This window comes from Dreissena polymorpha, chromosome 1, assembly GCF_020536995.1.
Source record: "Dreissena polymorpha isolate Duluth1 chromosome 1, UMN_Dpol_1.0, whole genome shotgun sequence".
Taxonomy (NCBI): domain Eukaryota; kingdom Metazoa; phylum Mollusca; class Bivalvia; order Myida; family Dreissenidae; genus Dreissena; species Dreissena polymorpha.
Window position 1 is genome coordinate 30,763,448 of NC_068355.1, and position 26,460 is coordinate 30,789,907.

Here is a 26,460-nt window from a genome sequence, read left to right on the forward strand (position 1 = left end):
TTGATGAATTATTCATTATTTAGTCATTCCTTTATTATGCATTAAACGAATTCTGTAATAACTTTCCATAGTAAATTGATTCATGAAAAATATGCATTTAATTGTCTGCAAACCCATCACAGGTACAAATGAGTTAAAAACAATAATTGACAAAAGGCACAACAATTCATTTATACCTTTTCTTTTTGTTCTACACCCATCCATAAACAAAATTTATTTGATGGGGGATATCAATTCAACAAATTTGCTTGTTTTAAGTAAAATTGAGAAATAGGTGTTGTGGTTGTTTTTGCTAACAAATACTTTAATATTGAGGATAAAAGTTTGTTCAATATTACATTTACTATGGTTCAACTTGAACTGAAAATGGCATATATTTTTCTTTGTTTTGGAAATCTTCACTTGTTAATTTCAATCTGTCATTTTGGAAAAATGGATATTTTGTTACATTTGGAATGGGACCGAACAACAGCCCAAAATATTAAAATAAAAAAATAAAACTGAAGTAAGTTCCCTTATCATTGGAAAAGGGATAACTGTGGCACAGTTGTGAGCACCTAACACAATGTCCTGTCTTAAAATGCCAAGGTAGTCTCTTCTGAATGAAAATCCTGTCTTGGTCGAAAATTTTTCCCTGATTAGCCTGTGCCTGTGCACATGCAGTAAGCCAAATTTTCCCTAAATGCGGCTTTTATAAGCCTGAGACTTTTGATGCAATCAAGCTTTAATAAATTGGTTAAACCAAAATGCACACAAAACTGGGTTTTCTGCTCTTCAATAAATTGACACGAATATCTTACTAATTTAAGGGTTAAAAGTGAAACTAGTGCATCTTCGAAACAAATGTTAATAAGATAGACAGCTTCACGCTCAACCCTATTATTATGGGTTATATTGAACATCCAGAGCTTTATTTCAAACACGTCAATAGCATGCAAATTATCTGTAGGTACCAACCAAACTGACTTTTTAACTCTTTACCAAAATCACGTTCTATATCAAATGTAATGATCGTAATGAAACTGCCATTTCTATATCAAAGGGGTCAATGTTGTTTGTGCCTTTGTGTTAGATGGGTGTTATATTTGCGGAGATCTGGATAGCAATTTTAATCACCAATACTGTGATTGTAATTGTAATTATATGCAAATGATAGTAGTAGTATAAGAAGCGTTGTATTGACTACATCAGGAATGTGCCTTATGGCTATAGCCCCCAGAAGAATTGTTAGTGATATGTGGTACATATTTACCCATTTAAAGATCTTTTTCAAGCTTACTTGAGCAGAAAATGCTCTGGTAAGAAATTGTGATAACCCTATGTCAATCAATGTGCTGTGTGCGTGAGGTCAACTTTTGTCATTAACACTCTAGATGCCTAATTTGTTGATCAGATCTTCATGAAACTTGGCCCAAAACTAGGAAACCATGTCATCAGATCAAATCTTTCAAAACCCCATGCCACTATAGGGGCTAAATCTCTATAAAAACTTAGTAAGCATGCTTATCTTGACAATGTCTAAGCCAATTTGGAATTTAGGTCAACAGTTAGAAAAGCCTTCTTAACACTCCAGATGCCACATTTATGACTCAATTTGATGAAAAATGCTTATCTTTCAATTTTCAAGTCTGAGTTTGAATCTATGTCACATGTACCCAAAAACTAGGTCATGAGGTGCAATCTTTCTTCCCACTGAAAATCGAATAAACTTGGTCAGAATGTTGATCTTGAATGCTGCATATTGAAATCACATCATGTGTGTTCCCAAACTGGGTAACTAGGTAAAATGTTCTAAATATCATGTTACCACTCTAGAGGTTGCATTGACGACTCAATCTTGATAAAACTTCATCTTTTGTATTTTGTCTAGACCAATTTTGAAATTAGGTCACATCTTTCCATAAACTAGGTCTTTAAGTTAAATCTCAGACCACTCTAGAAGCCACATTTATGACTCAGTCATGTTTAAAATAGGGCATAATGTTTATCTTGACAATATCATCTTATAATCAATGCCATTTTCGAAACTCGCTTAAGTGCGGTCAACAACTATGTCAAAAGGGCAAGTCTTCTACCAAAGTTTTAAGTCGAACTAAGTCTTCAGGGCCATCCTGACCCTTTTGTTACAATAAGCAGGATGCAGATATTTTTCAAAAAAACGATATTTTGCATTATTTTCAATTAAAGAACTTAAAGATTGTATTTAAAGAAAATCGTTACATTTAAGGAATATTGTTTTTTTGGCTCAGTGTACTTAAAATACTTAAATGTGTAATGCATTTAAATTCAGACTAAAATGCATGTTATGTTTTAATTCTATGTTCAAAGATATCTGTCAGTTGGAGGAAGAAAGATCGAGATGTTTAAATAGTAGAACATGCACACATTGCTGCTTCAGCCTCAATATGAATTGCAGCGGCAGTGGCAGAAGCAACACACTCACAATTCAACAATAAACAGTTCCATTGACGAGCGCTTTTAAATGTATGAGACTTGAGAATACTTATTATCGAGACTCACCTGTGCTGAATGTTTTTTTTATTCTTTTACTGGGTAATTACAGTTGAGCCTAGCTGTGAGATAAGGCATGTGCCTTAAGTGTTGTCCTTGCAGGCTTATCTGGGAAGACACTTTCTGCTAAAATGGTGTTTTATTCCTCCGGATCGAATATAACTTTGTTTCTAAAATAGCTGCTGTGCGGCTTCAAAGCACAGTAAGGGGCGTTGTGTTTCACAATCATAGCTCTTATGTTTGTATAAAGAACGTCTTTTCTTGAAAAAAATCTAGTTTAGGCGGAGTGTCGTCAGCGATTAGCCTGCAAGGACTTCACAGGCTTATTTGAGACGATACTTTAAACACATACATTTAACCATTTTCACAGAGTGAGGCGCAATTTTGTGAATTGTTATAAATATGACATTGATATGCTGTCCATGTGACCTTTTCATAACTTGATGAGCCCACTATATCTTCAAATTGACTGATCAATGTTTATGCCTTGTTATTGTTCCATTCCCTTGTTGCAATAGCACATTATTGTTTTGCTGTAAGTGCGCTGTCGAGAGGTTTGCACACACTATTGCGTCTGCTCTCTATTTCAAAACATCTTATCATCATGAAATATGTTGATAATGTTTTTGATCATAATATCTAGACCAAATTTAGTAACCAACCAGATCTCATGTAGCACCTCCAACATATGTTTTTGTTTAATGAAGAAAAATTGACCAAATTAAACGTGTCTGCCATTTCACTCACGATCAATATAACCCAGTCTTCTTAGCAGGTGTATTGTTGGCATTCTTGTTTATTCGGTGAATGAACTGTCTGAAAACTGTGTAGATGTGACAAATAGAATGATCTCCTGCTGATGCAACTGAAGTTACATTTGTTGATATTTTATTTCGCAGGACATCATGTCAATGAGCAAGACACCCTTCCCTGAAAACCTCGCAGATCTAATGAACAGTGCAACTGCGCCATATGTGACCCTTTAGAGAATGGAATTCCTGGCCAAATATCTAATCGGTGCCAATCTGGGCTCCAGAAGCAGCCTCAGCCATGGGGGACAGGTTTATGAAGCACCCTGAACTTCTCAATCTCACAGCAACAGTAGATCAACATGACCTCTAGCAGCAGCCTCAGCCATGGGGGACAGGTTTATGAAGCAATCTGGGCTCTAGCAGCAGCCTCAGCCATGGGGGACAGGTTTATGAAGCACCCTGAACTCACAGCAACAGAAGATCAACATGACCTTCAGCAGCAGCCTCAGCCGTGGGGGACAGGTTTATGAAGCACCCTGAACTTCTCAATCTCACATCAACAGTAGATCAACATGACCTCCAGCAGCAGCCTCAGCCATGGGGGACAGCTGGGCTCCAGCAGCAGCCTCAGCCGTGGGGGACAGGTTTATGAAGCACCCTGATCTTCTCAATCTCACAGCAACAGTAGATCAACATGACCTGAAAGGTGGGAATAAGAACTAATGATAATTAAACCCCACACACCAAGTTTTGGAGTTTATTGGAGTCAATGTCTGTAAGTTGGTCAGTCAGAGGGGCTTTTTGTCTGCATAAAATGTAAACATATTTGTATCAAACCAAATCTACATTTCTCAAGGGATTTTATTATATCTTCAAATGTGTGAACCCCATGAAGTGCGGATTGGGGTATGGTAATCATTTTGTGACAAAGCTCTAAGTTATCATTGGCCAAGTCACTCTCTTGCACAATATTAATGTACGGACTCTGTATCTCACCAAACATGGGAATTCAGGGGCTGTGTAACTTATATTGTATTCAGAGTTATTAACTAACATTTTGACCACAGAACTGTGTAAATAGCTTTGTTCAAAACAAAGGAAGCATAGAGTCACTAGAACCACTTGAGATAAAAAAATTGTCAATGCAGGAACCATTGTGAATTAGTATGTTTTATTATGACACGTTTACCAGAATATATTTTCTTTCAGCGGTTCGTGTTCAGTGTCTAACAGTATTCTAATGACCAAGCCACGTCAGCAAAGCAGCAATAACAGCAGGCAAGAAAGTTGACTTCAACATTTAAGAGTACCAAGGGCCGCAGTCTTTTGCTCAATACGGATTGTTTTAAATAAAACCTAATGTAGTTATTGAAAATATTTGTTGATTTCCGTGTAACATGGAAATGTTTTATAGCACAATACATCAACACCACAAATGCATATGAATGATAACTAATAGAATTATTAATGCCAAAAATCAAAACATAAATTTCTTTATATTTTTCTTCAAAAAAATGTATGAAGAACTTATTAAGTTTGTTTCAAAATATATCTAAACAATATGTGTTTTAAAATATATATCTAAACATATTGATGTTTTAGACTTCGCTTTGATTTATTTTCCCTATGATTTCTCTTCTCCTAAACAGGTCGAGGATCACCCAAAACCACTTGGTGCCTAGCGATGATTTTTCTGCTACCAACTTGACCTGATTATAGTACTCACTTGGGAGTCAGGTTTAAGGTCACATAATGTTTAAAGGCTTAAATCAGCATATATGGTCATGGTTGTTAGAAAATTTAAGGTCATAAAGGGACTTGTTGACCAACTCGATGACCAAGTTATTTAATATTGTTCCAAATGTATCTTTAAACGAAATGACTGCAATACAGGGAATCATACGAAAATCTACATACTTTCCCCTTTAAATGTGTAAACAATGTTAACAATAAACAAAATGAATACAAAACGGGCATTTACAAGAACATCGTTGAACATTTTCCTTTAAATATTGCTCAAAATTTCTCAGTGAACAAAATGAATGCAGAAAGAAAAACTTTGTCTCTATAAATATTACTCAATATGTTTTTACTGCAAACGGATTTATTACAGAACAGGAATGTATCTTTTAACATTATCGTTGAAATTTCTCAACCATTTGCAGTTAACAACATGACTGCACAATATGGCATCAATGGCAAAGAAGAAGTGATCAGAGGGGGTTATAATGTGCAAGTCAAGTAGGCGACGTCCATGATGAGACTGGTATTGTTCGCTGTTTTATACTAATTATTACTTTTATTAATTTTGAAATGCCGTAAGAAAGTGATGATCGTTTGTTTCGTATTGATATACACATATATCTCGACTTTACTCTCTACAAATTTGTTTAGCAGGATCTGTAATATTGTGTCCCCGCTAGAACATTTTGTAGCGAGTAGAGATATAGAGCGAGTATTGATACAAAATTAACGCTTATTACCCAGCCCGGACGCAACCATCTTGATTATCAAGTAATTATCCCCTCTGTTTGATTGTCCAAAAGTTATGTCAATCAACTTTCTCAAATTGTGTTGCATTTCGTGAATCATCAACTATGTATACCAGTTTTGTCAGAAAAAAGTATATTCAACCTGTGCCTGTGCCACTTGTAAATTGTTTTATATAAATACTTTGCAAAGACAATTTGGTCATAACCTATCAATAAAAAACTAATTTTTAAAATTTAGTCTTGATTGCATTGACTGTATGTTAAGTTTTAAGAGGCTTCCAACTCTAGAACATCGTGGACAAAAGGCTTTAGATAAGCCTGATTATTTTACGTGTATGACTTATTAAGGGACTCACAAGTGTGACCGGTTGAAAAAGTTGAACCATTCCTGGGAGTCTTGAAGAATGTCAAAGTCAAGCTAGCATTGTCTTCAAAAATGTGTCTCGTTTGACACATGACTGACTTTATTTCCAGAAAACCCTGATTGCAATATGCAGAGTCTGCTCCAGAAGCATTTGCAGACACAGCACATTAACCCGCTGCAGTCATCGTCTTCAGATGATATCATCTCTATGGTGCAGGACCCTCAGTCTGTGTACACAGGGAACCTTCGGTGAGTTAACGAGTCATGCGCATGCTTTTTGCATGGCCCCAATTTAAGCGTTAGGTGGGTAAATATAAATTTACCCTTGTCCGTCCATATGTCCTTCGCTGCAACTCTCGTATTTTTTGTCTACTGTAACCTCGAAAATTATTGCTTCTTGTGTGATGAAACCAAACATATGTACCATCATATGAACTTGCCTTGCTGTGTATTTTGGTTCATTTTTGTTTGACGTCAGTCGAGTTTTGTGACACAAGAAAAATGTGGGTGCATCCGTGACCATGATCACCAACATTTTCCTACTTCACCAAAGAGATATGAGTTTTCTCAGAAAAACTCTTGCCCAATGAATGTTTTGGGGCCATCAGCTAGTCGACCCTTGCCTATTTTCATTAATCATTAGGTACTACTTTTCCAATGCCAAAAACAAATCTTTATTAAATCCAATCCAAACGTATTAGTAGATAAAGAGGTTATGTTTCACCTTTAATAAGTATTATGGATGCTTATTTCATCAATAGCTTCAGGACCATTATTTCCTCTGTGGATTCAAATCAGAGAAGTTGTAACACTCTATGACAGTGCGGTTCATGTTCTTTTTGTTATTGGTATCAAAAATAATATGAAAAACCAAAATTTACTTGTATGCATTTTTCTTGTTTTTCAGACGCCAATGACGAAATCAAACCATCCAATCAGAAACACATCCTGTTGCAGCAGTTATTACCATATTGACCCCAGTCAAACAAAAGAAGCTCAGAGATAAATGCTGTATATGGTGTTCTAGTCTCTACATACCTTGTGGTATGTTGAGCACGTACTCTGACAGGTTCTATCTTATAATTGTTTGACTGGTGGAAAATAAATGACCTTGTTCAAGTCGAAATGTCAGAATAACAATTCATACTTCAAATGCCAAAAAGTCATATCAACAGCCACATTTGTTATGTGACCAGCAAAGTTGTATTCAAAGAGACACAATAGTTTACTTTATATTTTCTTGTGACCAACCAAGTTGTATTTAATGAAAAACAATAGTTTATGTTTTATGGGAATTATGATGCTGTTAGTCATGTTATGTTGGACGTTTTAGTTAAATATAGTATGTTACAAAATGTATTATTTGAAGCACACATATTGCAGGTATATCCAATGTCTGTGTCTGTATTATGAACCTTTCACTTCAGATTTTGATCTGGATATGGTAAATTTAAGGGAAATACAATCATAACAAAGTTATTTTAAGATTGTCAAAGTTGTTTAAATGTTTATGGTAACTTGAACACAATTGAAAATATATTGGCGTATTGTCCATGTTTCAGTTTTCTGTTTTACCAGTAATATAGATGTGCTCATTAAAATAATTCTTCAAAGAGGTTGAGAGTTATGAAACTTCAGATTTTCTGTATATCAATCTTTCTGAACACAATACATGTCAATTTGCTCATTCGGGTCGGTATTTGATCCAAAATCTTGTTAAGTAGCATACTTTTTCAAGGGAATATAAATTAATTCTGGGCAAAAGTGTTTAATCTCCTTAAATTGATTGATTCTTTGTTTACCACCAGTACTTTGTTGATTTCACTTGCTTGCTAAATAATTAAAGCATGACTGTTGTTTTATTTGAAAAGCTTTTAATAAAACTCAGAATTGAAAACAATATTTAAAAAAATGAGTTTTATGAAAAATGACACATTTTATGTTTGTTAATTTGTGTTGTAAGATCATAGACTTACATGCTCATAAGTGTTAACATTCGATTTTGGACGTTAAAGTTTATAATGCTTTATATATGCATATGTAGATTTACACAACCAGATTGTACCGTCTTAAATCAGTGAGTAATTTAACCCAGATTTCTTGATAACTGTTAATAGGTATATTTTGCCATTTATACAACTGCAAAGCGATTGTATTTTCGATGTAAATCATTCATTTAGTGTTGCCATTGTTTAAGATAAACTCACTGTTTACATTTATTTGTACACACCATTGTTATAAAACAACATTGCTTGTGTAAATGCACATATATGTATAAAAACTGTTTAATAATGCAGCATTAAATATTCTGAAGAGAAAAGGATATTTACGGCAATAGAAACACCTTGTTATATGCTATGCTTTTCATCAAATGAATTTGAGCAACTATTAAAATGAATTTATTCCTTCTTTAATTTTAACTAAATACAACGATAGTACCTTGAAATTAGAAATGAGTCAATTACAAAATAAGGGAGAGTGATGTCATATTGTCAGGCATAGCAATTGCCTCTATTGGTAATATAACAGAGCAGTATTATTTGCTTAAACAATACAAATTGAGATGTCTTTTTTTGTTAGATAATAATTGTGTTTACAACTCGATATAACGAGTAAATACATACAGAATTTCAAATTATTTCGCAATATATACTCGGCAATAAGTGAAAGTCTAAAAGGATTTTGTGGAATAAACAATATGCAAATTATTTGCTTGTTTCGTGAAGTAATAGTTAAGGTAAAATGTGGTACTTATTGTTACACAAACACAATGTGTAATAACAGAATGCATCAGTAATGACATTTATTAAAATTCCTTAAATTTACATGACTACTCAGTGCTTTGAGTTTTGTAATTGTGACGATTATAAGTGAATATTCTGCAAAAAATACCTCTATACGAAATGTGTATATTTCAATAATAATGGTATACTTGTATGCAAAGTACTTGAATAGGTTTGATGTATTGCTGATAAAGAATTGTGTAATTGTACTAGTCCTATTCCAGTTTGTGTAACGTTGACCGTTCAACATAAGCTGTCAGTGGAGTGAATTCACTGGGGCCAGTTTCTGTAAATCTTCCGATTTAAAACTGCAGCATACACGTATGTCTTAAATCCAGATTTACATAACAGTGTAGTTGTTTATCTTGAATTTGTATTGAATGCATAAAACATGTTTGTTCTGTTGTTGAACAACTGAAGATAGCTTTAAATGTGTACATTGTGTTTCATTTTTAGATATATCAAATTGATACATAGAAAACAAAATACAAAATGTGCAATAATTGGTATGCATGTTAAGCCCAAAAAATGTTATCATACAAGCATAACTAAGTATTGGACTATATGATACTGTAAGATGAAATGTTTAAATCACGTCTTGATTTTTTCATCTACTTTAAGTAAACATTTTTCATAAGTAGATATTGGTTGTATAAAATCTATTGAAACTGCCCCCAATGCATTTTAATTGCTTTTGTAAATATATTCAATATGTAACATTATTGTTAATGGTATGTTTATAGTTAAAGTGTAAGTGTTTCTCTAAACTGTAACCGGGTGTCTGTTTAATTTATTGAGATGTGTTTATATTGTCCGGCTTATTAAATTAAATATTGTGCAAATTGTCGCATTGTGGTTGTTGTGATAAAAACAAAGCACTTTCCACTACTCATGTTTGTTTTGGTTCACTATTTTTATAACCAGTGTTTTGTCCGTAGAAGTTATAGTATACTAAATATTTTAGTTTTGCAATTTCTTTTCTCTTAAACAGCCAACACCATTTATTGGATGACGTAGTTGTATGCATAGGAATTTAAGCTTAATAAACGTCTATAACGAAACTTAAAAGTACATTTAGACTATATCGATAAACAAGACATATCATTTAAAAAAATTCGGCGTATATCCTGACTTTGAAATACAGGTAGAAAATTGACGTGTGTGTGCTATTTAATTAAAAACAAAGGTTTATGTATTGTTGTGTTTTCTATTGGTCGTATGGCATAAGCAGCCAACATAGCTCAAGTCAAGCATGTGCACTTGTGCAGTCGTGTCAGGGGCTACGCTTTCCACTATAAAACACACACAAGGTTTCGTGGTATCTCTGGAGAAGCCTATCCTGTGTGCATGTCCTGACAAGACTGTGCTTATGCACAGGCTGAACTGGAGCAACGCATGCAGCATAGTGCATAAGACCCATTTTTGCAAAACGCAGGTCTTTAAAAATCTAATTGCGTCTTGAAAATTGTACATCAAACAACGATACTTCTAGGTAGAAAATTGAGGTCATACGGTGTTATTTTTAGCAAACTGGCAAATGTCGGTAGGCCTCATTGACAACATCGTTAATGAATATAAATCAATAAATATTGATAAAATTATAAAGCCTTACAAACTTGAAACCATAGTAACGAGTAATAGGTGTGACTGATTATGTTCTCGTTCCCGCCACGGTCAATCTTATTCTGTCTTTTTGTTCTTAAATTATGTTCGTGTCGTTTAAACGTAGCTCTACAGTCCTGTGTTTAAAAGTCAGCAATTGAGCGAATTGACTAACACTTAAAACACTCACTGCTCTGTGAATAAGTTCCTGTAACGAATTGAGTTTTACATAAGCCGTGATTTCAGCAATACCATCATGATCTCTTTTTAAATGCATTGCATTGCATCACGCACGAAATCACTATCAATGCGCGGGGCAGCCTGTTAGGAAATCGTCATTTGAACGCTTTCGTGTTAAGGCGAAACTTTAAATATGTCTTGACCATATATCTATTGAAAAAAGATATTTGTCGTATCCAATAACATGGCGAGTACATAATACAGTCTTAATGTGTTTACAATGAACGATAACGTTTGGTATTGATTAAATTACAATTATTCCATCAACTTCACCATTTTATTTAGGACTCTTCGATGTGGGTTTTATGCAGTTAAAAACTGCGCAGGGAAAACAATCATCCGCGATATTTGATCTAATTGATATAGCTGATTCTATTGCACAGACATTCACAAATTGTATCACCGCATATCGGTGTTTAAAGATATGTGTGTTTAACAGTGAGCAAATAAAGATACATGCTGTTCTTGATGATGTATCTGTTATTTAACCCCAAATGCATGAATGAAGCTGACTAAAAATACAACATTGATCCGTCTCCTATCGTTATTTTTGTCCGTTTTGAGATTTTTGGTCGCCAATATGACCGTTCTAGTGGATCTCGTGCAGACTGTATCTCGCTTCGCCGGCGTACGTCTTTAAAATCGATTGCTGCGGAAACGAGGCCAATTGCTACTGGATACCGGTAAATTTGGAACACACTTTTTTCGTTATTGAAGTGCCACATAAAAAATTTCAAGGTTTTATATCTCTTCTTACTTCCAAAGTATGACGTACTTTCTAGCGTCTCAAGTATTAACCGTAAGTTTAAGAGTAAACGTACTGACAACAAATAGATTTAGACAAAAAAAGAGGTTTATTTTCTGTGTGAAACAATAACTAAGTGTTGACAAAGACCCTTCAAGCGCTTAATTTCGTATGAATCGAACTCACGACCTCAATATCGTATGGACGACACCATATCACCACTGCGACATCTCAGAATCCTGATAAATGAAAAATAAATAAATAAATATTAGTTACGCAAATATTAGCTAAGGCTCGAAAATATGTTGTGGATAAAATACGTTCTGTATTAATTGGACAATAGAATTATGTTTTATACAATTAGAGCTTTTTCTACTCTTATCTCACATCGGGAAAAGGGAGTGTTTATAACTGGGCATTCTCAAGCCTAGGCCATGCAGAATAAAGTATAAATATACTTATTAAAGATTGATTGCGTCAAAAGCGCGATTGTATTGAGACGCATTCAAGTCCAAGAATAACCAGAACTAGTCGTCTTTTTGAGAAATTTTATCTCAACGCAAAACATGTCAATTGGTAGGGGTTGAACTCAAAACATCTTGACCCCTAGGCAGACACAATATCAACTAAACCACTTGATGTCGCAAAAGTTTTTAACACGTTTTCAAAACGTCGTGGCATTTAATTATTAACAATGTTAAAACAATGACACCTTAGCTCGCTCTTCAAATGAGGAAACATGTCAAGAGCAATATCCATTATTTGTTAGTTAATAATATTAGCGTAAAGATACTTTAAAGATATAAAATAATTGTATAAATAGTTTTATTTATATATTGAACCAGTGCGGTAGTTTAAGGTTATGATCAAGACGAAAACGGATGAAATACAACATATACAGACTAAACGATAGCACATTATAATAGACGACAGATGATGATTATTTTTTACTTGAACCCGTTTAGTAAACTTTGAAGAAATCCCCACGTTATTGGAACACTTCTGTGTAGAGACGTATTGTTGGGAAAGTAGTAAGAACGATCTCCGATCGACTACACCATTGAAATTTTAAGTTGTTCGCTAAAATTGTACATGTATATACAATATAAGCAAAATAACATTGTGTTCGTCACATGTTTGTAGTGTGAGCTGTTTGTTTCGTTGTCTGGCATTTCGTACAGACGACAGGGGGCTGACGCATATGCAGGGGAAATTTTATGAATTTCACTGATCGAACCAACATTGACGAAATGTTATACAAGCAATGTGGCAGACACGGTTATTTTTCTGTTGATTGGAGTGAATGCATGACAAAGCAAACGACACACTTTGCGGCTTTGAAAACCACCGACTTTGCCAATCGCAAAACCAGTTTGTATATATGGAATCAAAAATACAAGTAAAGAAAAAGTTTAAGTAATAGGAAAGTTAAGATGTTTTAATGTGAAAGTTGTAACGCATTCGTTATTTCACAATTTATCCTCAACGAACTAAACTAGCCGTGAAATGTCTGCATGACATGTATTGCATCGCCTATGTTTCATAACGTAGTTTACATGCTTTACACTTACATATGTATCATGTTAATATTGATATGTTTCTATCCTGATTTACTTGAAGACCCCAATATCAACGAATAAAAAACACTATGACATCTGTACTTTAGGTTTCATCTGCAGAAATTCTCTTTATGGACCACAAGCAATCTTTTCATCATGAGCAAGTCAGATGACCGAATGAAGACATCAATATGAGCCCTACACCGACTAGCTCTACTCGGTACCGACACAAACGGATTATTATAATCTCGGGAGCATGGTGATGATATACAAGGTGATGTACATGTATGATGATAATAAGGACAAAAACGACGATGAGGGCTATGATGATGACATCAATTATGTTTATGCTGATGATGGTGGTGATCGCGTGCGGATGATGATGTTGGTGAAACGTGGTGATGCTGATGTTGGTGATACGTAGGGGGATGGTATTTGTGCTATCTAAGCACTTCTTTCAGATATGGCATGGCACAACAATAAGACTATTTAGACTTCGCCAACAACACATGGTCGAAGTGTCATAGAAAATCGAACAATTATGCATGGTCATTAGACATTCTGTATTGTGAAGATATTTGTATCGATGTGTTTAAAACGTAACGTGTCATTTCACATTATTTAATTTATATTATTATTAATATTGACACGTTTTTGCAGACTTCTTGTTGTTCTTCGTGACTTTAATATTGTTGCATTGCTAAGGCGAAAACATTTAGTTTTGATTAATAAATGACCAAACAAGCAGCGATGAAAAATTGCATGTTTTCATCTTGAAGATTGCAAATGTACGAAAGTATATGTAATATAGCAAGGGTTGTAATCACAGTGCATTTTTACCAAAAGTATGATTGAGTTGCCTTTCTTGTTGATACTAGCACAGGTCATTGTGAAACGTGAAAGAAGCAGTGAAACAAAATCTCTAATTTCGAATTCGCATGAGATCCTGGTAAGTACGATGTTCACTGAAAAGTTTTACATGGATGTAAAGTGTATTATTTGATGTTAATGTTTTCAGTAGAGCTCCTCAATAACAATTTTATGATCGGTGCTGATATACAAATCATATAACACTACTCCGTCATATTAAATTACTTCAAATTATTTTTTTTAAATTTAAATTTAAATTTTTAAATTCTTATTTAACAATATTTTTCCGGTCCGTTGAAATGTAGACGCCCAAAAGTGGAATTAACGAATGCAAATACCAGTCTTATATTTTTACAAATTTCTTGTAACTTTTATGTTGATACAAGTATGTACATGTATTTTGAAGAGCGAAAACTATGTTTAAGCGGATGTTGCTAGAAAAATCATCAACATTCTAGGCATTGGAAGATGCATGAATCATATGAGCTAGAATAATATAATACATTCAATGATTATTTATATTAAATAGGATTAACTAGATCAATATTAAGAGCGATTTCGTCAATAAGTTTAATTTATATAATATTTCACATTTTTGTTAATCTGCTTTCTTAAGAACAAACTGTGTCCATTATTGACGGAAGAACATTTTCATAAATTAGGGTATTCCGAACCATATAGTTCGATGTGATTTAACGCAATGACGACATACATATTAATTACGTTCAAATGAAACGAAGGCATCAGTTATATGATGTATTTCAAGCGGCATTAAAACAATGAGCAAATTGTTAGTACGGTAAATAAACTATATTATCGCTTAAACTGCTATTTAACATACCACAAAACTGCATAATATGTCCAATCATACAATCTAGATCATTAAATGAAAATATTACTACAATCCATACCGAGTACCGTGAACAGTTTTTTTTAATAAGCAAAATATAATAGTTAGTTAAATACCACAAAGGAATTCTTGAATTCTATGATTACACTATCGTCACTGCAAATGAATAAACTGCTCTGAATGGACATAGCTTAGGACCTTTTAAATAGTGTCGTTTGTAAAACCGATGTCTGAGAAGTAGTATCTATATATAAGAAAGAAATATTATAATCATCTATATCAAAATCATAAAATAACAATTATATTTCAAGTGTATTTAGATTATTTATTTATTTGAAAAAACATAATGGTAATCAAAGTTGTTTGTAAAAATATTCACGGAAATAAACGAAACCAAACAAATACCATGTGTTTACAATATGCTGGCTCCTCAACTATAACAACAACAAGATTCAACACATTGCAGCCAACACACGCGTCAGAAGCGGGGATTGACTAAGGGTCGCTCATATGAGATGCTGTTGTGCACACCACTGCGCTAACCGAACAGCCGTTTTAGTAGAGCACCCAGAGCGCTCCATGTCGCGGGATATACTTTGTACTAAAACCCAAGGTTCTCTAACTGGTGACGTCTTGGTAACTACAATGCAATAGAGTGCAACACTACACCGACGGGAAGCATACCCTAGAGAGTCTCCGTGGAGCCGCACAGAAATGGTTCGTTGATCGCTTGAGACTAAACGTAAACCGTAACGCACTCCGTCGATTGGGTAAACTGACGTGCCTTAAGCTGGCTTATGCGGTTCCAGCCTTTTTGTAGACATTTGTCTAAGTTTTCTGACTATAAAGCATAACCACTACTCCGTTCAACGTTCATTGCGTTTATCGGTGTTTCTTCATATTGCGCCGTAAGACCGATTAATCAAATAAAATCAGTTATGTGAAAGTTCCACTAATATCCCCCCAAATATCGTGTTCGCAGGTTTTCCTAGCTTTATTTCGTAAACTGGTTTTATTATACGCGAGTCTATACGCATGGCTGATTCCTTATTGTGGTGTGGTGATTTGAGTGCCTCTAGAGCTATACCAGCGGGAGTATAAACTTCTGAGTGAGCTTCCCAAGCTTGACAAGTTGGAGAGTAGTGGTCAGACTTGTATCACCCACCTCTGCTGGAGGCCAATAGGTCAATCAGATCGGAAAACCAAGGACGGGAGACGCGCTAAAGCATTGGCTGGTTTGTCTCATACGACAAGATCAATACGAAAAATAAACCACAGCTCACGACGGATGCACGGGGCCAAAGTCCACATAACGATGGTGCTACGCTTTCTACTCCAATTATGGCAACAATAGATTGTTGTATGATGGTGTCCTGCGTATGCCAGATCTTTGAGTAATTGACACTAAGAATAGTATACGCGAGGTATTTTCTGATTAAATAAAATATGTAAAAAAACAGAAATCGTAAAAATATGTTTTCCATATTTCTCTCTATATTTGTGAACGCTTTGTAAATATGATCGGAAGTCTCCCTCTTGTTCGAAAACTTAAACTGAAATAGCACAAACAATTTTAGAGTAGGCATAACAAAGGGTCAGGTGGGGTCGTGGTATAAATTGTTTTCTCCTAAATTATTTTAACAAGCCATATATCGACGTAAAGCGCATAGAACGTGGTTATGGAGCATTAATGTTAAGAATGTAGTTTTTTACTTTGATTGTATGCTTCTATAGTGATATTATGTATAGAAAAAAGTAACGCGTCGAGCTAAATTTTCCATAATGATTTGAAGAACATTTCACAAGTTATAGTTCCACTCTTAATACCTACGTTTGAAAGTACGATAGTGATAGAAGTCCTAGACATTAGAAGATTATTTATATGCCTATACAGGGATGTATAATAGAATATAATTATACATCCCTGGCCTATAATAGCAGTAACAAGAAATATCTTTAAAAAAGATAAACGGCGTTGATAGTTCAATGAATGAGATCAATGATAGCGAATGTCTTTTTCTGTGCAGTTCTTAGCTGCATCACACGCAGTAAGGGATGTTACGCGGAGTTTTCGCAGCTTATTTTACATTATTACATATTGCTGGTCATAAACCTTTAGATACAAAACAGAAAACCAAAAGAAGAATGGAAGTTAAACTAAAACATATGAGTCAACCGGCAACACGCGAAGTATCCGTATTTATAGGCACGTTCTTCGAACAAACCTGTTTTAGGGGTTTGTCGGACATTACTATTTCTGTAGGTGGATGGTCCACGGCCGTCCACAAGCTCAAATGTCCATATATTGAGAAAAAGGCGGGACCAAACCAAATAGGCTTGCAATGCGCATGCCCAAGCAAAACCGATTGTAATTCACGCGTGACGTCACGCGCACCTGCGTGTTTTTATCCGTGCCACTCTGGTAGGCAAAAGAAAGACACGATCAAAGGGGAGATATCGAGCATGATATTTATTGTCACGCTCTATATGTGTATGAAATACATTATTTAATATATTTTGATATGTATACGATCATTTTTAGATTTAAGATTTAAACATCCCAAAAGTTGTTGTACTGTACTCAAACAAATAAGAATGAAAACAAACAATAAATAGATCGATTCCATGCACACAGCATATATTAACTTACCACTATGATAGTCCATAATCCATCTGTTATTAAGTATGTACAATTGCTGCAACTAAAGAACAGGGTCTGAACTAATAACACGTTGTTTATGTGTTAAGGAATCTTTGAGTATCAGATCAAATTTGTTAAATCGTATAACGTAATTTACCAATGGTTCATCTTATGTACCCCAATATACATATGATTTATTAATACTCGTGTTTGTTAAAATGTGTTTTCTGGCGCGTATCAATATCAACCACATGACTATGATGTTGACGAGGTACATTGTGCAAGTCAACTAAAAAAGTCTTCCAAAACATTGAACTAAATTTTGCAATTATATCATTCTGTAATCTGACCATAGCTGATTACATCAATGCACACATTATAAACTTGGTAGTATTATTGGCAAAATATTTTATTATTAAATGCAAACAGGAAAAAAACAACACCATAAATAGATTTTCTTGTGTCCTTTTAATAATATAATTTAACAAGAGGAATTAATCGCGACTACACAAAATAAATTACATATATTTTATATTCGTTGTGCGCTTTTTATGCTCAATGGGTACACCTACCCTAAAAAAAATGTAAATATACTTTGTGACAAAGTTTCACCTACCTTAAAGCAACATATATACACTTTTTCCCTTGTATATATATATATATATATATATATATATATATATATATATATATATATATATATATATATATATATATTATATATATATAATATAATAAAATATATATCGAAATTGAAACTGTTTTAAACGTATTTTTTACACCATCCATATTCTTTATAGATGCTATGTACCATAACTAATATCGGGAAAAAAGACAACATATGTACTACTTTTGTGTATTTTTAAACATAATATGTTTTATACAAAATATATTATGTTGACGATGGAAATAAAAAAGGAAATTACTAAAAAAAAGTCTTGTCTGTCTGTCTAGGAAAACTAACACTTTGACACATTAAATAAATTAATTTAATTTAATTGGTTTGATTTGATTGTTTGCATCAATCTTAAAATCGTGTTAGCCTTTGTATTTCGGTGTTTAATTGCCCCCTTTGTTCGGCACAAGCCGATTATCTCGTTTTGATCAGATATTGTCCCTACTTAACTAACAGCAAAGTGTCATAAACTACAGCAGGGACCTATACAACAACAACAACAACAACAACAACAACCTTTATTAGCATATAAGCATAATACAATGCTTTTTTGCCACAAAACAGAAAGTTACGCAGTGTGTGTGTTAAACATACATTGATTCAATATTCAATAAGAGAAGTTTACAAAAAACAGTAGTACGTACAGCAGTAATCAATATAATTATATCATCAACTGTAATACGAGGAAAATGTAGAATTATTTTAATTATACAAACATATTCAATGAAAAAAATAAAATAAAAAATAACATGGCTATGTCTCGTAGAAGTTAACAATTATAACTGATTGTCTATATTATTACGCATTTCATTAGCATTGAAAATATATTTAGCAAGGCTTATTATGTCTCTTTTATTTGCCGACTGCATTAGAAAGTCAAATTTATTGAACGTTGGCCACCTTTGAAAATATGATTTTAAATGTTTCTTTCTAATTTCTCTATATAAAGGACAAACAAGTAGAAAGTGATACTCGTTTTCTATAGCGTGTCCGTTGCAAAACTTACATTTTCTATTATCGCGTAGTATGTTATTATAACGACCTCTTTCGATTTCTAATCTATGTGACGATAATCGAAATCGTGTAAGTGATGTTTTGTATTTCTTATTTGTTATAAAATCAAGATATGGTTCTAACTCAAAAGTGTGTTTAAATCTACAATAGCTCATGAGTCTAGGGGAATTATTTATTTCACTATACCAGCTTTGTTTGTAATTATCTAATAAACGTTGTTTAATTGTGTTGTAGATGAATGTTTGATCGGTTTGATTTATGATAGTTGTTTGATCCGCCCATATATAGCTTAACCCAAGCTCGTCAAGAGTGTTTCTTATGTGTGACGCCCAATTTCGATGGTTGTATGTGATATTTTGTTGTGCATCGTTAAATATCACAGAGTATATTGTTTTTGTGATACTGTTATCACTTGATTTAAGTATTTTTAACCAATAGCGGAATATTTGTAATTTGCGTATTATGTATAGCGGGTATCGTCCTAATTCTCCGTACATACCAGCTAGATTTGTAGATTTGTTTACTTTTAAGATTTTTCGAAGTAGTTTTGTATGTATTATTTCGATGTCTTTACCTTTCGTAAATCCCCATACTTCTGCTGAATAGTGTAGGGCTGGGGTGACTAGTTTATCAAATAGGTTTAATTGTTCGCGTGTTGAGAATTCGTATTGATTAATAATAGTGAAAAGTTTATGTAGAGATCTATTTCCACGTTCTGCTAGTGTTTGGGCTGTTTTATACCAGTTACCATTCTTAAATAGTGTTATACCTAAGTACTTGAAAGATGTCACTATTTCTAATAATTCCCCGTAGAGGTAAAAGTTATAATTTGTATGGCGATTACTTTTTTCAAAGATCAAGACCTTTGTTTTACGTGTATTAATTTTAAGTTGAGATACTATGCAATAATTTTCAATGTCATTCAACATTGATTGTAATGATGTTGGTGATGTCGAAAATAGAACTTGATCATCTGCGTATGATAACAAGAAAAACTTAATGTCGTTAATCGTTATAATTCCTTCTATGTTTGAGTTTATGTTCTCTACCATATCATTGACGAACATTAAAAAAAGTATGCTTGAACACGGGTCTCCTTGTTTTACTCCTGTATTAGATATTATATGATCGGATATTTGTGATTTCATTTTAACGGCTGCCTTAACAGAAGTATACATAGCTCGAAACGCGGATACAAATTTGGTACTAATTTTTTGCGATATCAGTTTTTGCCATAATAGTGCACGGTTTATGCTATCATAGCATTTAGCATAATCAATGAAAATGCAGTATAATTTTTGGCCCGAATTTAGTACTTTATTTATTAGACTGTTTAGTATAAAAATACAATCTACAGTACTTTTGCCTTTTTGATAACCGTATTGGAATTCAGATATTGATTTGTTCGATTCGCACCATTTGGTTAGTCGGTTTAATAACACTTGTGAATAAATCTTTGATATTATATTATGTAGGGTTATTCCGCGATAGTTTTCTGCTTGATTTGGGTCACCACTTTTATAAATTGGTGTAATGTAACCTAGTCCCCAATCTTTCGGGTAATTTCCACTTTCAAATATGTTATTGAATATATGTGTCAGATGTGGTTTTATGATGGTGTATGAAGCTTTGATTAGTTCAGCTGGTATCTGATCCGGCCCGCTTGATTTTCCGTTGTGTTGTGTTGATAATGCTTGTTGTATTTCATTCTCTGTTATCGGGGAGTCAAGAAAATCATTTGTTTCGCTGTTGCTAGTGTTGTCATGAATATTGTCAATGTTTTCATTGGACATGTCGTTTATTTCATTACTATATAAATTATTGAAATGTTCATACATGTTTTCTATATTGATGTTGTCGGGAATACTCGCGTGTTGTTTATGACATTTTTTAATATTTTTCCAAAAAATTTTAGGCTGTGTTTTAGCTATATTAGTTAACCGTGCCCCTTCTACGACTCTATAGCGGTGTTTTGCTTTTCGTCTTACATCGTTATATTTTGTTCTGTGCTGAATAAAATTGTGTCTGTTTGCATCAGTTTTACTTTTATTGAAAGCATTTTTTGCGTGTTTGAAATTGTCTTTTGCATTTTTACAGGTTGAATCGAACCATTGTGGTTTTTTATGTTGCCTGTTGTGCGAATTTATTTTTATTACTTTGCCGAATATGCATGCACTGTTTTCTTGAAGATATTTAGTCAAAATACTTGTTTTCTCATCTACCGTTTTATTTTCATCAAACAATGTATTTAAGTTTTGAATTGTATTTTTTATTAACGTATTAAATTCATTAATTTTAGATTCGTCATACACTATTTTTTTATTTTCTGTTGTATTAGATTCATTAATATTAAATGGTGTCTTTTTGGTGTGATTTTTCATATTTAAACTAAAATATAGAGCTGCATGGTCAGAAAATTCTGTCCAGTCTAGAACTTCAAATTCTTTAACAAAATTCCGATCGAGCGAATCCTTTTGCATTAATAAATAATCCGTTACACTGAGGCCACGTGATGAACTGAAAGTGTAATTCCCATGTTTATCTTGCGCTAATCGACCGTTGGCAATAATGTGACTGGTGATTTTGCACATGGAGATCAAAGCGCGACCTTGAATGTCAATCACGTGATCTTGATTCATGCGTTTAGGAAAACTCGTGGGCGTAAAGTAAGAGTTGTTTGTATTTAAAGTGGTATCGCCATCTAAATGTTTGTCATATTCTAATATGTCTGATAAATTCCCAGTTCTTGAGTTTAAATCTCCAACAATGTATGTAAGGCCTAAATTACAATATTTTTCGATGCCTTTTTCTAATTCCTCAAAAAAATCTAAATCTTTGTCTTTTAATACTTTTGAAGTGATAGGTGGAATGTATGTACAACATAAGTATACATTTTTATCAAAATCAAACAGTGATTGATCTAATTTCAACCATACTATTCCATAATTATCTTTTTCTGCAACAGTTATTTTATTTTTATACAAACATTAGGTCCCTGACCACAGGTGGTATATGAAAGTCTGGTCATTAAACACAATTGATGATACCACCATGTCTTCTCTTTCTAGTAGTATTGAGCAGTTATTTGGGGTTGAGTAATATACCGCCAAAGTTCAACTGTTCAATTAGATATGCTACATATCGTAAAAAAAAAATAAAGTAATTTGTCCAGTATATATTAACAGAAAATGTACGCTGGGAAGATACTAGCCCGATTACCGTTATAACAAAACGTATTTAATAATTGGTAAATGTACGTATAATCATTAAACGTATTTAGCGGGTACCGATTAATTAAAACTACGTCATTCCGTTTGAAGATTGAATGTTACGGCCATGCACAAACGACATCATGAAAACAAGAAATTACGTATGACTACCGGGATTAATAATATTTACGAAAAATAAAAAGCAATATAGATATATATTATAAAATGTAAGATATTTGTCACTCATATACACAAGTAAAGAAATTTCAATACACATGAATTCACAGGTTAATTTGCATCATGTGAAGTTGTGTTTTTCAGTTGTATGTTACGATTCATCTATAGTGTTATTCACCTTAAAAACAAATCATCCAATTTAAAAGAAAATGATTATAACATTTAAATACTGTCATGCACTTCGCTTTTAATAGGGATTTGTTGTACCGGTATGTCAGATTTAATGCATCCCTTTTCTTTCACTCATATTTTTTTATCACACTTTCATACTCATATAATTGATAATTATAATTATATAATGAGATGCATTATTGTTTTTTGTAATTTTTGATGTCCTTCTGCAAGAAATTAACGGCTAATGCATAGCTTTGTTTTATGAAATTGTCGGTGTTTAGTCTTCAGACCACCTAGCTTTACCTTGATGCTAATGACTAACGAGTATATTTTTTTTATAGATAAGAATACATGTATTAATTAAACAATATTGACATTAAAAATGCAATATCTTTAATAGTATTTAGGTGTTATGATGTTGTTGTTAATGTTTACGATATATTGACTTAACACGTGCCGTTATCTATACGACATAATGTTTATAGTAACTGTACCCAGTGCTTTTGCCTACCAGCGCATCGCGCATGCGCGAAAATTCGGAATCAAAACAATAACAATGAATTGGTCTATTGTTAGCGTGAAAAGAAATATACTACATTTATTGGATATTTTAATATGATGAATATTCTAGGTAGAGAATATGGATAGTATTACCATTATTAGTATTCTATAATACTATATATAAGAAACAAAATTGGGGCGAGTTGTCTTTCGATTGGGGCGAGTTGTCCAACATACTTAGGGCGACTTGTCCAGATTTTCGGGGCGACCTGTCCTGGGGCGAGTTGGCTTTGGGGCGAGTTGTCTGGCTCCCATTGCTAAGAAGGTCAAACTCAAAGTTTTAACTTTTATTGATATTTTATTTAGTTAAGGAATCTTCGAGTAATAGTTAAAAAAAATCTTTCGCATTCTAATTCTATAGCTTAATCATGTGTTGTTGCTATATTAAAAACTTTCGTGCATGAGCCATTTAAATCCGTTTGCATTACTTTTTTAGTTGTTTCCCCTGAAAAATTATCTTCTTGCTAGCCTTCGCTGAGTTATTCAACAACATCGCTATATTGCTGATTTTTGCTGTTGTTTTTTGGTTAAAGCTGCATGCTTTTGTTGGATAATGTTTAATTTATCATTCACGTTTTACATATGATTCTGTTTAAACCATATTTAATCGATGTTTTGGTGAATTTCGCGCATGCTTAACTTGCCTGATTTCGGACGTAATTTACTTTCGGATACATGCTCCTCTTGTGTTTTTTTCGATGTTTTCTTATGTATGCAGATTAACAAAAAAACAGCTCATGCTTAAATGTGTTATTGAGCAAGTGACTTCTAAATGCTATGGCAGGAATAAAAAAACTGTTATAAAATTATAAAGGAAGTTTAGTTACATGTATAAACTCACAGTCACATGTGTGTAAGTATTACTGTTACATTTATTTATATTTACTAAAAGTAAATATATGCTCACATATCAGTAAGTATTGTACAGCCCTAAATTATATTAAATACACCCATCTAGGCAGTTAATTCATATATGTGCTGGCTTTAATTTACATTCATGTTATTATCACCCTGTAATAGGCGGAGGGATATTGTTTTGGCCTTGTCCGCCCGTCTTTCCGTCCATCCGGCACTTTTGTGTTGGGAGCCATATCTTGGAAGTGCTTTGGTGGATTTCATTGAAACTTGGTATGAGTATATGTATAGATAAGAGGATGATGCATGCCAAATGGCATTGTACACTATCTGTTAATAACGGAGTTATGGCCCTTCGAACCTAAAAAAATGTTTTTTTACCTGAGTGTCAAATATAACACTTTTGTGTCCAGAAGCTAATTAGCGGGGGATATCAATTCTATGAATTTGCTTGTTATTAATTGAAGGGAAATAAACCTGTTATTTTGTCTGTCATTATGGTGTTTAAAGTCACATTTAATGGCATCCAACCTACTTTATTTCAAATACAGTAACACCTGGCGCCGTGACCTGGATGCAGATTCTAAGCAGATGGGCCAAAATGGGGGCAGCTAGAGAGACTCGCATGGAACTGACAAGCCTGGAGGGAGCTGGTTGACTGTTGGCGAGATGGGACAACAGACGAAGAATAAACGAACCTACTTGATTTGATAAACATTTTTGTAAGTCATTCAAGAATCGAGCAAACTTTGTGTTTCCAATAAGCAGTCCTGTATATATCCGAAATAAAATAAAATGTTTCACTCAGGTTACTTGATACTCATCTTGGTATTTAAGGGACCTTATAACAGATTATGGCATGTATTGAAGTTTGTCATTAAATATAGTGTTTTTTTTAAACAGGATTAATGATGGATATTGTTTTCTTACCTATTTATTCTGAATTTTCTACGTAGCTAAATAGGGAAAGCGACATTGAAAACACGATGCCCGACTCAGATACTCTTGATTTTATAATCACTTTTGTATCAAGATGACTAGCTCCAATTCCTTGTGGGTATAGTCAGTACCCTCAAGACATTGTCTGCTAGTCACCTCGACTCAATAGGACTAATGAGCCCAAAGTCTTGTGGATAAAAGTGGTACAGCATTTAAAATATTACTAAAATGAAACATTACCCTTTTGACTGTTATTCATAACCAGTATGTGTGAGTATTAACATAACTATTATACATGTGACAACACATTTAATAACAAGAAATATCTTTAAAAAAGATATACGGCGTAAATTGTTTAATGAATGAGATCAAGGATAGCGTATGTCTTTTTCTGTGCAGTTCTTAGCTGCATCACACGCAGTACGGGATGTTACGCGGAGTTTTCGCGGCTTATTTTACATTATAACATATTTCTGGTCATAAACCTTTAGATACAAAACAGAAAACCAAAAGAAGAATGGAAGTGAAATTTAAACATATGAGTCAACCGGCCACACGAGAAGTATCCGTTTTTATAGGCGCGTTCTTCAAACAAACCTGTTTTAGTGGTTTGTCGGGCATTGCTATTTGATTCGATTATTAACAGTATCGAGAATCATCGTGCTCATGCTTAAAGTGATATTATGGGCATTTTGCACTGTTGAATTGAGCTGAAAAGAATTAACAGGTCAACATAGTTAGTTAAAATGTGGTTACTGATCAATTATCTGCAACTCACCTTGCTACCAGTTGTTTATAAAAATATATTTTATACTCGATATTCTTACGTGACCCACCCAGTCCTGTAAGCCGAAATGATCCGGTAAACAATATTGTGTCTTTGTGTCGTATGAACAAATCTGCACTAAAACTAAATTTAGGTTCAACTCGTAAACGCATGATCAGTTGTCAAACGAAAGTACGGTTGATATTCAACTGCATTATTTTTCTCTTTCTGGTATATTGTTTTAGTATGTTGATGCTGCATGAATTAATATAAGTGTATATGAAGTAGAAACATAAAAAATAATCAACGGTTGCGATAGACACCTATAAACTGTTACATGCTCATAATATCACTTTAGTACATTAGGCAATATGGTGGAATAATTATTGTTAAACTTATCAAAAATAATATTTATCATTGTATTGTTGAAAACACATTAAGAATCTATTATTGACATACCATAATTATATTGCTGAATATCTTCATTTAACATATTTCTGGTCTAAAGAAAATTCCAGGTCACCTAGTTCACGGATAGCGTCTTTATTATATAACGATTATTTTACTGGCCGCGAACTCCGGTGATGACCTGTATATAAACTCTGAATGTCCGCGAATTGACCCGAAAACTCGCGGGTTGAAATGCAATGCTTTAAAGTGAGGCCTCGCTTCCACTGCTC

At 33.6% G+C, this 26,460-nt stretch overlaps 2 long non-coding RNA genes across 3 annotated transcripts in view; both read left to right on the top strand.

Moving 5' to 3' along the window:
- LOC127875046 (uncharacterized) overlaps nucleotides 1–9,792 on the top strand; it is a 169,082-nt gene extending 159,290 nt beyond the window's left edge. Inside the window, exons 1-4 of one of the 2 annotated variants that reach the window (XR_008047234.1) lie at nucleotides 4,548–5,007; nucleotides 5,429–5,529; nucleotides 6,230–6,368; nucleotides 7,027–9,792. This is a non-coding gene — a long non-coding RNA (uncharacterized LOC127875046). Of the gene's footprint in view, nucleotides 1–4,547; nucleotides 5,008–5,428; nucleotides 5,530–6,229; nucleotides 6,369–7,026 lie in introns of those variants that run through there. The other variant, XR_008047235.1, reaches the window with a different exon arrangement.
- Nucleotides 17–4,546, top strand: LOC127875050 (uncharacterized). The gene is made up of 3 exons (XR_008047237.1): nucleotides 17–2,484; nucleotides 3,411–3,969; nucleotides 4,473–4,546. It is a non-coding gene; the product is annotated as an uncharacterized LOC127875050 (long non-coding RNA).
- Nucleotides 9,793–26,460: the final 16,668 nt, after the last annotated feature.